At 24.3% G+C, this 13,739-nt stretch overlaps 1 long non-coding RNA gene and 1 pseudogene across 1 annotated transcript; one reads left to right on the plus strand and one right to left on the minus strand.

Annotated features, from left to right (window-relative positions):
* Positions 1–169: 169 nt before the first annotated feature.
* LOC149518069 (uncharacterized) lies at positions 170–2,067 on the minus strand. The gene is made up of 2 exons (XR_016343534.1): positions 1,363–2,067; positions 170–746 (listed from the first exon to the last, which is right to left on the minus strand). It is a non-coding gene; the product is annotated as an uncharacterized LOC149518069 (long non-coding RNA).
* Positions 2,068–7,086: 5,019 nt separating this feature from the next.
* Positions 7,087–7,470, plus strand: LOC149518070 (GDSL esterase/lipase At1g06990 pseudogene; annotated as a pseudogene).
* Positions 7,471–13,739: the final 6,269 nt, after the last annotated feature.

Here is a 13,739-nt window from a genome sequence, read left to right on the forward strand (position 1 = left end):
GAGCATGACTCCGTAACTTTTATGACATCCTTCATAATCCTCTGTTAAGTAACACAGAAAAAAGTGTAAAGAAAAAATGATAATCTCAGCTATACATGTTATTCTCAAAAATTGCCAATGACTTATTGCTTCAATAGGGGGATCATGAACCGGTAGCCTACACAGTGCCTTAAACAAATGAACAGGAAGAATTTTACCTGTTAGAACTGCCATAATAAATCACTAACAAGAATGGAAAGTCTGCATGAGAAGATGCTGCCACATTTTGAACACCATAATAACTAAATGTCCTAAACCCTAACAGTTAGAATGCAAAGTACATACATTGATGTCTCTGGGAATCGTTCCAAAACAAATGCTGATCTTCTCCTTCACCAATCGATTCATGAGCAAATCTAGCACAACATAATAAAACATCAGTATTAAAAGGTAACTCAGAAAACTCTACGACTCCAAATTCAACTTAAATAATAAACGTATTATGTCTACTTATCTAGTAAAAACAAGAGGCTTGCCCAAATGTATCAGCAAGGCGATGCAGGAGAAGTCGATTATATGAATTCATAGCTTCCAACTCGAAGATCTCATCTGAGCTGCAATCCATCCCTCGAATTTGTCACATGGTGATGGGGGTTATTCAGTTACCTTGTATCATCCTGAAGGAAATTAATGAAAGCGTCTTCCATAGAGATCACTAGATGCTTGCAAGGAAAATTGTCTTTAACTAGACAAGCCATTTCCTCCATCTGCAAAATAGTCATATTAGTCCCAATATAGTTGTTATCTTTGATACTTAAATTTTACTTCTGGACTCTCCCCCAGAAAAAAGGCAGAATAACAGTTAAATATGAAAGCACATACCATAATTTTTATTGAAACTTTAAAATTTTAACTTTTGAGGGATAACAAAATGCACTTTTACGTTTATAGCAACTTCAAGCACATAACAAAAAGAAGAAAATAACAAAAACAACAGCCAAACATAGCCTAACAAAGAATCGAAGCATGTTTTGCAGCAATTGAAGTAGCAAAAAAACTTCCACTAAATTAAAAGAAAAGAAAAAATAGAAAATTTTTAATCCACTGAATTTTCAGTAGATAATTGACTTTTATAGAAAAAATAAATAAAGAAACAAAAATTTCAGTTTAAAGCATTAAAAATCAATAATTATGGATAAAAGCGAAGAAACTGATGATACCCAGGATGCCACAATGGGTTATTATCATGTGTTTCAAACGAGTTATGAGAATTCAGATTAAAAAAAGGCAAAACAACAAAACTATTACGCATAATTCAACGCAAAAAAAAAAAAAAAAAACGAAAAAAGAAAAGCAAAGTCGATTTGGGAGACAGAAGCTAACCTTGGCGAATTGGGTGACGCTCATGTTTGAATTTTTTTTTTTTTTTAAATTTATGACAAACGGGATCAGAAATTTAAGGGCGGAAGAGAGAGAATACAGAGAAAATTGTTCAAAAATCCGCGAGAGTAAATTTTTTTTAAGAAGTAGTGTTATTTATACCCCGAAATTTCTCTCTTCATAACCATTATTATTGATTTTTTTTAACACTTCAAATTAAAATATTAATTTATTAAAAAACTCGAACATCCTCAACAGCCTCTTTCTTTTTCACCAAAAGCTCTAGATCTTTTAGAGATTAAGGCCTAAATCAAACTTTAATCATTCATGCGATGTTAAATAAATTAAAATTATAAATATATAGTTTTTTGTTTATGTTTTTCGATTGAGTTTTGTATTTAATTGAAAAAAATTAAAAATTTTTAAGATGACAATTCGAGCATTAATACATTTTTTAAAAATGTTAAAAAAATTTTAAAATAAATTTTTAAAATTTTTTTAACATATCAAAAATTCATTAATTTTTGAATAACTGTAATAATTTTTAAAAATGAATTTTTATTAGAATTAAAAAGTTTTTGAAAATAAATTTATGATATATTAAAAAAATTTACAAAAATTCATTTTCAATAACTAATTGAGAAGGAGTATAAAAAATAAAAAAATAATTAACTAATAACTATTTAAATAATTTTCTTAATGATTAATTTTTTGGGATGTCGGGAGAGTTTTTTTGGGTGCAGATAATCCTACTCTTTTTTTATTTTGCTATCTCTTTTTTATTTTATTTGGATAATTATCATGGTACCCCTAAAATTTAAGTTATATCTCGTTCTTGCCATTCAACTTCTTAAATACTAATTTAGTCCTTATTTTTCTAATATTTGCCAGCATGGTTTTTGCCTTCTTTTTTTTTTTCTCGTTTTGAGAAAATGTTTTTAAAGGAAAAACTTAGGGAATTATGAAAAAGACTTAAATAAAAAAGTTCTCAATTCTTTTCCATTTTCTAAATTTCACTTCATATCTAAAAACTTAAAAAGATATTAAAGTTGAATTTATCATTGTATTATCATTTTTAATTTTATTAATTTTTTATATAAAAAAATGAAATTATAAAAATTTTCATTATCATCTAATGAAATAGTTTTAATTTGGTTATTTTTATTTAAAATTTTTTTAAAAAGTCAACAAAATTAAAATACGATAATAGAATTCAATAAACATAAAATAAAAATGATAAAATTAAATATTAAATTATAATACAACTAGCATGTAACCTGTGCAATGCACAGGTTAATTGTCTACTAAAATATTTATAAACACATAAAATTAGTATTTTATAGATACCTATATTTAAACTTTAAAAATTACAACATACTTAAAATTCAAATATTGAAATGATATATGAGAAAAAATAAATTTATTTAAAAAATAAATATGATAAACAGTTTTAAAATTATAAAATAAAAAATACATGATAATTAATAAATAAATATTTGCAACAATGCCTATGTTTATATCATTAATAAAAAAAAGTTACCTATATGTTTATATCTTTAATAAAAATAAATTATGTTTATTTTAAAAAGTATGAAATTATGTTATGCAGATTTTTTATCAAAATAAATTTTTAGGATTTTATCTAATTCAATTAAATAAAATTTAACTTTTGTTTTGAGTCAAATAAGAAACTTTCATTGCTAATAACTTGAGTTACAATCAGCAATGATAATATTTGTATTGCTTTTGTAGCATTCTTCTCTCTAAATTACATCGTCAATGATGCAAAGTTCAAACCCTACTAACACATTACCCAAGTTAATTGGCTTCTAGCCTAACATGCTTCACTGAATAGGAAATGCAATCTCTTCCCCTAAGCCTTGCTTAATCTACAACATTACATATCATTGAAAGGTATGTTGAAACTAGTTGGATCGGGTTTATTATGCCTAGTGCATCTCCTTCAAGCACTATGTGTATCCCATGTCCTCAGCCAAAAGCCTCCACTGTTATAAGATTTACCATTCCTGCAAGACTGAAAAGCAACAACAACTATCCCATCCCTATCTATGGCAAGTACCCTTATCCCTTCAACTGCATCTGTCGTGTCACACAAATAGTTCCGTCAAAATTAACTTTAATAAAATTTAACTATTAATTACTTCATTAAATAAAAAATATTTAATTAAAGATTAGATCATACTATATATGTTTAGTGCGTGAATGACTCATGCAGCTTTACTATGTTGTTTGCTTCTCCTTTTTCCACTTTCCGTTCTCTTCCTTGCTAGCTATCCTTCAAAATTAACTTTAATAAAATTTAATTGTTAATTACTTGATTAAATAAAAACCTCTAATTAAATATTAGATGACCAGATCAATATAAATTTAAAAAAGAAAAACCAATAACTAAAGAGAACACATGAATCAAAAATTTTGAAATTTTATAAGTATTTGCTGATTTATTACAAACATTACTACTAAAATAAACAAAAGTAAATACATTGTAATAGTAGAAGAACTCACATTTGACTTTCTTTTATACTATCTTTGATCGATCCTTATGACTTAATAGAATAAGAAAGGAAGCAAAATTACTTGATTATGCAATTGTAAGAGAGCTTTTACGTGAAAGCCAAAATTTCAAAAGCTTTTGGCTTCATATCCCTTAGATTGTTGTTGGTTTGTAGCTTTTCTTCTCTCTTACTTAGCTAAAATCTATCACTTGCTTCTCCAGGATCTCCTTTTCCTTTTTCTTTGGCTGAAGCTCTAAAATCTTTTCTTTTTTTTTTTTTGGAATTCTCTTTGCAGTAGCTCACTTTATTTTTAACTTTTCTAGTTTGTACAAACTCGTCCCCTTTTCTTTTTCAGCCTTTCTAATTTATAGAAAAGTTTTAAGAGTTTGATTTTTCTTTAATGATTTATTTTTAAAATCTTTAGCCAACACATAACAATAATTTAATAGATATTTATTTTTTAATTTAGTTTAAATAGATTAAATGAATTAAATTTATTTAATTAATTTTTTAAGATTTATATAATCTAAATTTTTTTAAAATCCATATATAAGAAATAATATTATCATACTTAAATTCTAAGAGAATATTTGGTAAGAAAAAATTTGAATTAAGAAGATAATTTTTTATTTTTTATTTTTGAATTAAGAATGATTGATTTGATTTTTTTAATTATATTTTAACTATAAGTTAAATCAAAACATATGATTTGGTTTAAGTTAAAATTTAAAAGTTTTAGATAATTAAATAATTTTTTAATTTATTTATTTGATAAATAGCATAAAATAATTAGATTTAGATATATATGGACAAAAATGGATTTAAATTCAAATTAATATTATAGATTTTGAACATTTTATATGATTTAATGATTTAGTTTGAAAGTTTTTTATATTTGATTGTTTTGAATAATATTTTATTAGTATTATTTTATGTGTCATTCAAATAAATTATTCAAATAAACGTCCACATAAATAAATTTTATCAAATTTTTATATATATTATAATATTATATTATATATAATTTCTACTGTATTCCTTTCTAATGAACCAAACATCATAATAATTATTTTATTTTATTCTTCCCCTTTTCTATTCTCACAGAATATCAATTTCATTCTTTTTCTATTCCGTTTTACGAACCAAACGTATTGTATATTCTTCCAAAATTCATTGCTTTGGAACCAAGAAGGAAAAATACCAAGAATTGAGTTTTTTTACATGGCACGTGATGTAAATGTGGTAATTAATATGGTAGTTAATGTGGTAGTTGACGTGAGAATTACATATTTCTTGTCATTTTTTAATGAAATTTGTTAGAATAATTAGATTTAATATACTTATCAAATTTAAGTGACTTTGTTTAGATAAATTAAAATGTAGTTTTCCAATTGAGATTATTTTAATAGAATAAATGTTACGAATGGTTCTGAATTATAATTAAATATTTAATATGATATTTGAACTATAAATATGTTAACTTATGAAAACTTGCATTCTACTTGTAAGATATTGTTCGCTTTAACCTAAAGATTTCATAATTTTATCTCACAAAAGCACCTCACAAATTTAAATTTAAATTTCATCTTATATATCATAGCAGATCCGTAAAACATCTCAATATGAGATTGGGGTATAATAAACTCCTTTCGTTAAATCTTTACATTTTTATCAAACTCAACACAAATCACATACGGAACTATCGAAACGTACGCACAAATCACATATGGAACCATCAAGGAACTATCGAACCCTACGCACAAATCACATATAGAATCATCAAATCACACAAAATCAGGATCATACTAGATAGTAAGATTCTAGAGGTGACACTCACGATGTAACACTTAGATTTCATTCGACTAGAGGTTGATCTAATACTATTTGTGAAGACTTGTACCTAACCTACGAGATATTGTCTGCTTTGATCCGAAAGTCTTACGGTTTTATCCTACAAATGACGCCTCACAAGTTTTGGTTTAAGTCTCAACTTAGATATCATAATAGATCCTCAAAACATCCCGATGTGGGATTAGGGTGTCACATAACTCATGTGGTACTTAGAAAGTTATTTATCTATTACAAGTTATCATTTAAAACAACCACATTAAGAATGAGTATCACATATTTATAGATTCATAATTCATATACCACATTAAAAAATTTTAAAATTCAGATACCATATTAAAATTTTACTATAATTTAACCATTTATGACATTTAACCATTTGTAATAATTAAGTAATTAAGGAGAAAATTTACTCTTGTTTTTTCCGAATAAGAAATTGTTGCACATTTACCAATTCTATGCATAAACTATTAATGAATAAATGATTAAGCTTATTTTGTATCATTCATTGCTTACAATATGATGCGATCAATCTAATTGAACTATTACTTCATCCCAAATGTCTGTCTTGCGCAAATGCCTTGATGGTACAGATTTCTTACGTTTCTATACGTTGTTTTACACTTAGACACTTCCACTCTGGTATATGGTTTTATCCCTTTAAAAGCTAGTTTTAGAAATTTAATGCCTTGTATGGTATTAGATTGAACCACTAGGAAGTCACTCGAAACTCTTTATTGGGAAGAAAAAAAAAATAACATATTACAAATCTCACATTGCATCTTAGCATCTCCTTCAAATTACTGGCATCCAAGAAACTGTGGCCAAGCATGGCGGCTTTTATCAACAGTCTTCCTTTTAGAAAAAATTTCACTCACTTTTCTTATAGGTCACAAATGGACCTGCATATATTTTCCAAATCTTTCAAGTCCCTACACTTTTGTGAAACCCTTTCATTAGAGAAAACCATATTTCATTAGAGATCAAATAGAATCATTATTTTAATAATCCCAAATTTACAGAGTCCTATTACTTGGTCACTTGGTCATCAAAAATTTTGATTTACAAAGAACTTCTACTTATTAGTATATCTCTTGGTTAAATATATTTAATTACTTTTTATTACTTGGTTCTCAAGAATTTCAATTAGTTCTACTCATTAATTTTTATTGTTTAAATATAATTAATTACCAATTAATTTTTTAACCAATACAATTCCTTTCAAAACCAAATTGATATTGAATTAATTAGAATTTGAGTAATATCAGTAAAGATTTTAAATATAGATAGTTATCCAATCACCACGAATTCTCAATATTTCTCAGTGGCAAAAACGCTTCTCTTTGCCCTTTAAGAAGTTGAGATGGCAACCTCCAACCTCTTCATTATTGTCGTACTACTTGTTTCAATGGCCTTCATCAACAGTTGCAGCCCGGTCAAGCCCACAACACCGCCAAAGTTCCCTGCCATTATCATCTTTGGCGATTCAAAAGTCGATTTCGGTAATAACAATTATATCGGCAGATTGTTTAAAGCTAACATACCCTCGTATAGAGAAGATTATCCAGGCCATATTCCCACAGGGAGGTTCTCAGATGGGAAAGTTGTTCCAGATTTTGTGGCCTCTTCTCTGGGGATCAAAGAGGCTGAATCTCCTTACCTGCAACCAAATCTATCTGAAGATGAAATTCGCACACAGTACCGAATTTTGACATATAATTTTAAGGTGCCAATTAATAATATATAATATAATTTATGCCAATTAATAATATATAATATAATTTATCTTTTTTTTAATGATATATTTTATCATATTGTTATAACATATAAATCCGTAAATTTATATTTAAACTTAACAAGAAAAGTCGTCACCAATTAGTTATCAAGGTTTGATTGGCTACCTAATGAATCTATGATTTTTAGAAGTTCATAAACTTGACTAAAGGTCCCTATAGGTTCTGATCTTCTGAACAAAACTAGATTTGAGAGTTTGATTAAATGTGAAGAAGGTTATAGCATTCCTACAATATCCATCCTAAGATGGTATCATTTAATTTTAAATTATCTTAACAATTATCTTAGTTCTAATGCTCTTTATTTTAATGTTTAAATATTAAAAATGACTTCTAAGATTTTTTCATCAATCTAGTAGAATTCTTAAAAATATTTTTTCACTTCAACAGTATATAAGAATCTCATTTGTTTTCTTAAATAAGCTCCATCGTTGAAAAAATTTTATCATTTATTTATTTTTTTAAATTTTTTATTAAAAAGTATATCTAATTCTTTCACCATTTGAGCCAAAATTAGAAATATTTTTACATCTACAAATATCTTAGGTAATCATCCATTCGTGATTACTAAGAATTTCATCTTTAGAATTTACTTTTTTTATTTTTATTTCTAAATTTTTCACCATTTTAGTCTATTTAGATAAATTTCCTACAAGTTTCATTTCTAAATTTTTTATCATTTTGGTTAAATTTAAAATCTAAACTTTTGTTAGTTTCTTAATCCTTAAAAAGAAAATAATATGACAATTATTTTTTGAAATCTCATCTAAATTCTTCCACTATTTGGATTGAGTTTAAAAAAATTTCTCACATATAAATTTCTTAATAAATTTATTATTTGAAATTTCTAAAATTCTCATCTTTGGATAATTGTCAAATATCTTTCCCCACTTTTTTAAGTTATATTTTTTATAATTTTATTATTTTTAACTATTATTTAGACAAGAATACGATTATTTATCGAAATTTCATCTAAATTATTTCACCATTTAGGTAAAATTTAGATAAATTCATCACTTAGAGAATTTTTAAAAAAATTATCATTTGAAATTTTTAAGAATCTAATCATTGGATAATTAGTATTTTAATTCCAAAATTTTATTAAATTTGTGTTTTCTTATTTTTAAAAACATAAAAATAAAAAATTATTATTATTATTGAAACTTTGTCTAAATTCTCCTCAATTTAAGACAAATTTAGAAAAATTTCTCACCTATGAATTTTATAGAAATTAACCTTTTGTAATTTCTAAAAATTATTTCATTGAATAATTTTATTTATTCTCAAAAAAATTATTAATGTTTTATTTTGTTTTATTTTTTAAAATTTTTTTCTTTAATTTTTTCTAAAATTTAATCATGCAAAAATACTTTAAAAATAAATAATAAAAAAAAATACTAAAACAGAAATCGACTCGGCTTGGCTAGTGCGTGTGGCTCAGTTGTAGGCATGAAACTAGTTAAAAAGGCTTGAGAAATGGCTTGACTTATCTTAGGTATGGATTGCTGGATCTTGGAATTGACCACCGGAATTTAGGTAATTACATCAAATTTTTATGCTCAATTGCTATCAAACTCTTGCTCTCACTTTTTCCTCTATTTTTCTTTCCAACAACTCTATGATTGTTGTCTTTTTGTTCTATGATTTAAAAGTTTATTTATAAGATATAATAGGGAGAGTTTTAGATTGATTCTAACTCTAAAAATTAAAATTATTATAAAAAATAAAATTTATCTTTGAAAAGTCTAACTTCAAATTTAATCATGTTAAAACTATATTATCACTAGCAACTCTTTTTTAATTTATAGCCATTCATTCTTTTTTTCAATTATTCATTTTTTTAAAAAAATATCTAGATACATTTAAAAAAATTAGATAAATATAAAGAAATACAATTAAAGATAAACAACAAATAAGCAAAATAAATAAGTAATAAAATAAAATAAAAAGGCTAAAAAAATATATAGATAAATAAAATAAAAATATAATTTTAACAATTATGTTTAGATCAAATCTGAGCCCAATTGATTTGGATCTTTGGCCTTGAAATTAAATCAAGCCCAATTGATTTAAATTTTGGATTAAATTGAGTGTCTACACTTATTAATATATATATATATATATATATATATATACACACACACACACACACAAACAATATACTAATAAGACACAATAAACATATAAAATTATAAAACAAAAATATTACTATAACAGCATTATACTTTTAACAATAACATAATTTATAATTAACTGCTAAATTGCTAATTACATAGAATTTTTAAAATTTTTTTGACAATTTAAAAATGAAATAAAACGTAGGAATAAATTAATAATTAAATATTTTATCAAACAAGAAAAACTAAATATACTTTTAAAAGAATGAAGATGAAATTTTGAGACTAAAAGCTTGATGTTTTTCTATCTTTTTGTAAAGTAATTCAAATTTGATTTTTTTTTTTTGTTTTGAAAAAAGAATTACAACAATATGTAATAGAGATCCAATGTAAAAATAAAAGTAAAAAATATATGAAAAAAAAGAAGTTGTAGTAAGCTAAATCTTTCTTTCCCATTCTTTAAATCTCTTAAACTTTGATCTCTTTATACTAAAAAAGAAAAAAAAAATAAAGACATATTTGGTGCTTGGTTGAAAACTTAAATCTTATTAAGAAAGTTAAAAAATTAATTGACTTTTGTTAAGATTATTTGATTGTGGTTTAAAATTGTTGACAAATCTATTAATTTTAATGTGATTTGAACATATCCTAAATTACAATTTATAACTTTAATTTATAAAACAATACATTTTTTATTAAAAAACCAATTTAAATGTATTTAATATAAATATATATATGCTAAAGGACTTTCAAAATTTGGGGGGCCAAGGCCCCCTTAGGTGCCTGTTTTAACAACGGTGTGGCGTGATGGTATCTAATCCATCGTGCTAGAGGTTTTTTTTTGTTTTCTTTTTTGATTGGATCTTTTAAGAATCTAATAAGGAAACTTCTTTTGTTTTTTCTTTTCACTCTTTCACTTTTTTTATCAAAGTTTTTTTTTTAAGTAAAATTATTTGATTGCCTTTTCTCATAAGTTTTTAGATATTCATATCCGGTAAATTTTACAACTTATTAAAAATGGATTTTCGAAAAGGATAAAAATTTAAAAAAATTAACAAAAAGAAAATTTTATTAAAAATTTTTATTAATTGGTGTTCATGAAAAAATTATTATTAAAAATAATCAATTTTAAAATTAATAAAAAATAAGTTGATTTTACTATTTTGACATTAAAAAAAAAAATCTTATGAAACCCTAATTAAATATTTCATCTTTTAATATTATGAGAGATGATAAAAAAACTATCATATTGGATTAATATCTGAAAGCTGAAACTCTAAGAAAATATACAAGTAATACTATTAAATACTACATAATTTTGTCAAAGTCAAATATGCTAACTAAAAAAAATATCGTGATAAGTAGATGAAGAAACTTTTTCAAGAAGTTCAGTTTAGTTAAACTTATTATAAAATTTTAATAATCAATATGAAAAAAAAATATTTATTAAAAAATGATGAATTTTAAATTTATAACAAAAAATTGTATTTACTATTTTATATTAAAATTAATTAGAACCTCGTAAGATTTTTTTTTTCTTTAAGATCAAAATTGTAAAATTAAAATTTTTTATTAATTTCAAAATGGATAAATTACATAAATATACCTCGAAGTTTAACACAATTTGAGTTTACCCCTTGAGATTTAAAATGTGATACTTAACTACCGTATTATTTGTTTTATTGTATTTTTACCCAAAATCATCACTTTTTCTTTTTTTTTTATTTTTTTTTCATCTTCAATTCATCTTCTCTCTTACAAGTCATCTTCTCTATCTAAAATTAGATGAATTCTCTCTCTAAACAACCTAACCAAAAACCATAGAAAAACTCTCCTTCACAAATCTAGAAAAGCAATCTCAAACCAAGACCCAAATTTTTTATTTTGTTCTTGAATGTTCTTGTTAATGGTGTTATTTGACTATGTTGATTATTCTTGGTTAAGACTTTCAATTTTTTTGCTTATCTATTTATATGTAAATTTTAAGTTTTGTGTTTTTTGGGGAATGTAATTTTTGCTATTAGAAATTGTATCAAGTATTAAACAAATAATCAATTTTCATTCGGCAGCCACTAGAAACCTAAAAACTCAAGACAACTATTAACAAACCTAGAAACCTAGATACAAATCTAGCACCCACTAGAAAAACTCACAAATTTCAAATTCATCCTAAATTACTCATATAGAGTAAACCCACAAAACAAATACAAAATCCACATAATAGTCACAATAACTCATCAATAAGGATATTTTTTCTGTGGGTTTCGGTTTAAATTTTTTAAAAATTTCTTGGTTTTTAAAATAGAGACAAAAAAAGAAGCCAGAGAAGATCGACTAGCAATACATGCCATAATAATATACTTTTTCAACATTTGATCCCCCACTTGTTGACCATTGTGAAGAATTCATGATTCCAACCCAATTTTTGTTTGAAAAGTCTGAATATGAAAAAAAGCAAACAAAAAAAAATTTTGGGGAAAAAGTTAAGGTTTATTGATTAGGCGCTAATGGCATTAATGAAAACTAAGAAAATGTCACAGATACACAACTCAGGTGATTGAGTGTTATTTTTTAAACTTTAGGGTATAAACTTAAATCGCATTAAACGTTAAGATATACTTATGTAATTTACCCTTTTAAAATTTATAATTTTTTAATAAAACTTTTGTCTTTACACTAAGTAATAAAAATTTCTAATAAAGTTTCATTTTTTTTGTAATTTCCTTAAACTTTCATTCTCTCTCTTCGAAACTCATTTTTGGAAAGTTATATATCTTGTCGTAAATCAATTTTCGTAAGTTGTATAATTTATCAGATATGGATATCCAAAAACTTGTGAGAAATCGTAATTAAATAATTTCACTCATAAAAAATTTTGGAAAAAAAAGGGTGAAAAAAATAAAATGGGGTTTTCTTTCAAAAATATTCATATATAAAATATCAATTTTATCTTTTAGTAAATTATAATTTTGCTCTTTTTACACCTCATATTGAAGGCTTTTGAAAATTTATTTCTAAAAATTTTAGAAGGTTATTGAAAATTCATTTTTGAAAAGTCTTTAAAACTCTATGAAATGGATTTTCAAGAGCTTTAAGTCTCTTGAGAATCCATTTTCAAAAAGTAAGAATTTGACAAAAAAAACTTTATTCTCCATTTACACTTCATTTAATGTTGAAGGCTCTCGAAAATATATTTTTGAGAACTTGAAAAGGCTCTTAGAAATGGATTTCCAAGAAGCCTTCAAAGCTCTCGAAAATTTATTTTTGAAAAATACGATTTTGACAAAAATATTTCATAAGAATCTTAATTTTCGCATGATTTAAACCAGATTAATGAAAAAAATCTCAAAATCTTATTTACAATGAATGAGGTACTAAAAAAATTTGTGATTTAGGGGTTAGTTTAATGATTTTAAGGTTAAGTTTGGATTGAAAGTGAGAAAATAAAGAAGAGAGTGAAAAAGATATGAAAAGAAATGTGATGTTGTTAAGATGTAATGTATTTAAAAAAAACAAGAGAATTATATTTTAAATGTAGGTTTATTTTTCTTCCTCCCAACTATGATACTATTTCTTTTTATGCCTTTTCTATTTTTTCTATATTATATATTTTTTTTGCTTTCTAATCTACACTAAAACATCCTTACACTTAATAGCTTTTATCCTATCTTTGTTTTTCATTTTTTTGTTATTTTATTTTTTTAGTTTTTCTACATGATTTTAAATTTTAATTATTATTTTAATAATTTTTTTGTTATTGAATATTTTAAATAATTTTTAATACTTAAAATTTTAATTATTATTTTAATATAATTTAATAAATGTCAATATTTTAATTTAATAATTTTTTAAAAGTTTAAATGTTATATAACATTAAAGTACATATAAGCAATAATTTGTTAGTTTCACTTTTATATTAAAGTTTTTAATAATTTTTTTATACAATTTACCTTATGGTTAATGCTGCTTTTAAATTCAAATATATATTTTAATAATATTTTTAACTTTATTATTATAATAATTAATTTTACTTTTATCCAATCTCTTCAATCTCAACAAGCCAATCACACCGCTCATATAAATGGATGTAACTTAAGTGTTAAAAG

Source organism: Durio zibethinus, chromosome 7 (assembly GCF_047325235.1).
Source record: "Durio zibethinus cultivar Kanyao isolate XHJ-2024 chromosome 7, ASM4732523v1, whole genome shotgun sequence".
Lineage (NCBI taxonomy): Eukaryota > Viridiplantae > Streptophyta > Magnoliopsida > Malvales > Malvaceae > Durio > Durio zibethinus.